Genomic DNA, 3,650 nt, shown 5'->3' on the forward strand with positions numbered 1-3,650 from the left:
ATCCTCATCAGATAGGAATCCTTATGTAAACGTCGCAGAATCTCCACGATACATACAGAGACGTCTCGTTAGTGACCCAAAAACAGACCATTTATACACAAAATTATGAGTTAAAATAGAGTCAAATTAATCCACAATTCATTTTTCTGAAGTACCCCAAGGGACACTCCGAAAGGGGGCCCACATGGGTCCCCAGACCTCACTTTGAGAACCTCTATATTAGATCTGGTTAACAGACACATCCCACAGCTATGTTCATTTAAATAACACATCGTATTTTTTTTGTGGAATAAAAAAGAAAAAAAAAAACTGTAATTGCAAAATCTGAAATTTAACCCTGGGGCTGGTTGCTTAACCAAACACGCTTTGGCTGGTTAGGCTTAGTCACAGAGGAAATGTCTGGCACACAGATTGAATTTGTTCTCTCTGAAGTCAAAGGCAGGAAAACAATTAGGTGCCTGCCGCACATTTCACTGTGCACTACTTGACACAGTTTTTCACATCACTGGGGCAATTGTCTGCAGAGAGCGACGAGACAAAGCCATTACTTCCGATGTCTACAAAAAAAGACGGCATTGTTATTTTCTGATTTCGAAACATTTCAATTAAGCCGCCGGTGGAGATGATAAACATAACGGTGGGAGACTTTGTGGCCGTCGTCTTGTTTTATGTGCCGTCACGTCCATTTCCAGGATGGTTACCGGCGGTGCATCAGAGGCAGCTTTGGTCCCTGAAGGTAGATAGATGTGTGTGTGTGTGTGTGTGTGTCACTATCCTCCAGAGCCCCTCACCCTCCTCTACCTTTCGTCTTTCATTCAACGTCGAGTCCTTTCAAAACAAGGTGAAGTTCAGCAAAGTTTCTCTGCAGAGATGATCAAACAGTCTCATCACTAATGGCGATGGGTGACAGGGCCAGTGAATACAGATCAGCTTTAATTGTGGTGGGTCTTACTGCCACTGTCTGTCAATCTGAGCCTTTGAATTGGTGAAAATTTGCTCTGTTCATTCTGTTAAATGACGTATCCAATTAAATGCTTTAGAATTCATGATCTTCAGTCAAGGTTAAATGAAAGCAGTTACTCCTGTCAGTAAGGTGATTAAAAGCTGACTACATCAGGCACATTTTGTGCAAAAATTTAAATTTGGAACTAAAGCATGAATCTTTATTCATTATGTGCAGTCCTGCTATATAAATGTCCAACACAGTCGCTCTTAATCACCTTGTTCATTTTAAATCTCACTTTAGTCCTTTTTTTTTTTTTTTATTAAAAGCGTCCCGATATTCAAATGACAGTGTTTTACATATTCAAATGAAACTGTGGACAATTCAAAGAACTTCCTCAACAGCAAATATGCATTAAAAAACACACTTTTGTGTTCTTTTTTAATACTGCAAATCCACATATGTTGTGGAGGAGGGGGAAAAAAGCAGGTTAAGACCTGTTTGTCCCATTATCTCTTTTTCATTATGATTGAAGGGTTAGAGCAAATCCTGCTCAGCAAAACAAAGAAAAAAAAGGGGGTTTTGACAATTGGTTTAAATGAACAAGTGCACCACAGCAAGGAAATTAATTCCCCTCCAACAAGATGAATGTAGTAGCGGGTTATTAATGAGCATATAATGTGCTTGTGCAAGGAAGTTTTGTGCGTTGTGATGAATGTGACGACGGAGGTGAAGAGCATGTTGACTAATGAGTGTTGTCCAGGGATCTGATCCCAGTGCCCACAGGGGGAGAAAGCCACCGTCTGGATTTCACACTCGGCGTGATGTTAATACCCCGAGGTCCACCAGTCAAGCTGCTTGTTAAAGAATCACCTCTGTCATTTCCACGCTCCCTCTGACCCATTCAGATCCAGGCTTCAATTTATACGGCGTGTAATTGAAAGTTGTACTTACCGCTTCTGATCTTATTTGCTTTGAGACGGCATTAACCGGTCATGTGAAATCAAAATCAATGTCCTCCTTATCCCACAGTGAGGCTGCAACCTTTAGTAACTAATGAGATAACTAACATTTCAACTTAAAGGGGTTTTTCTTTGTTACATTTTTAATAATATCGACAAAGTCGCACTTTGTCAGTATCATTTGAACCGATCTTAACAAGACTTTGGAGATGTTATAAGACATTTAAATATATATGTTTTAATGTGAAAACCCAGGATTTACTATTCCTATAGGTTGTTCTGTTTTGTGCTGTTTTATAAAAATATAAAAAGCCACGTGACTTGAATTCACAGGTTTGTGCACGAGATACCAAAATGAAAGCTGATGGTCGGACAGTATCAGCTTGGCTCACGTGAGCAAAGAGTGTGTGGTAACCCGTCATAAAAGTTACAAAGAATGCAGCAGCAGTCGGAGTAGACAAACATTAAAGGAAATGAAACCTCCATAGGTTCCTCTGCATCGACTCCTTCACATACATAATGGGACACAGGCCCGAGGGCCGAGATGTACATTTGAATGACTGCCAAATACATAAACCAGGCTCACTCAGGGGTTCACAGTGAATAAATAAGGCTGTGGATTACATCCAATCTCTTTTCAAACCACCACTCCTGCACGCCACTCCCAGTGTGGAGACCATTTAAACTCTAGAAGGGGCCAAACATCAGCAGTTGGTCTCCTTTAAACAAGCCTGACTAAAGTAGAAAAATAAATAAAGCCTCCAGCGCTCTACTTTAATGTATTCAATTAACTGGGGTCCCTCTAGAGAACTCCAGCGCACACTTGGATAAAGAGAGAGCATATCGCCTGGAGATGAATACGCTGAATGCACTCATTCTGAAGACCATGATTGGAAATCTTCCTCAACAGGTTCTTACTTAATTAAACTTCCCTTCATCTGACTTTCTGTCGCTTTCGAGGGAAAATTGGGCGAAGGCATATTTGAAAGCGGAGGAAACTTTGTTCACCATTGCATGTTGTTTACAGGGGGTGGGTGGGGGTGGGGGTGGATGATGGTGGTGGTAACCTCCACCATCACCGTGGAAAGTCAACTCAGCCTGAAAGAACAGAAAAGTATATGAAAATCTCCTATTCAATCATACACAATTATGTGGTGAAATGAGAGAAATTCAGCAGCCGTCAAGTCTGAGTGGGAGGGATAATTATCTGGCAGTCATTACTGCTCCCATAATAGCATTTAACGACATTCATATACTGTATGAACATATTGCACTCGCTGGGAACATGTAAGTTGAAAAAATAATCAGACCAGGCTTGAAAATATATGAAGTCGTCCTGTACGGCGGGAGAAACGTAACGTGTTCATAATGTCCTTGAGTGAACGATATGTGTTAGTGTGAAATTTATCTAATTATCTCAAATGTGTCTCGTGAGAATCCATTCAGCCTCCCTTTGTACCTTATTTTCCCTCTGCAGCCCCATTGTGCAGCAAAGCCCCAACAGAGTCTCCTATCTATTAAAACCAATCTCTCATCACGTTTCCTACATCCAACCATTTGCTGCACTTCTTTTCCCCCCCGTAACAAATCAACTTAATCAAGCTCATTAAGTGCCATTATTAGCTATTTATTGTGATCTCCCTCAGTGCAACTTGCAGGTCCCACCCCGCCCACGCGTGTTCCCCCTGATACCGGGACCTTTCGCTTGTCACAGCGGCTCCGCACTTGCTTCTAATTGGCCTTCA

The sequence above is a fragment of the Eutrigla gurnardus genome (genome assembly GCF_963514095.1).
Source record: "Eutrigla gurnardus genome assembly, chromosome: 12".
NCBI classification, from domain to species: Eukaryota; Metazoa; Chordata; class Actinopteri; order Perciformes; family Triglidae; genus Eutrigla; species Eutrigla gurnardus.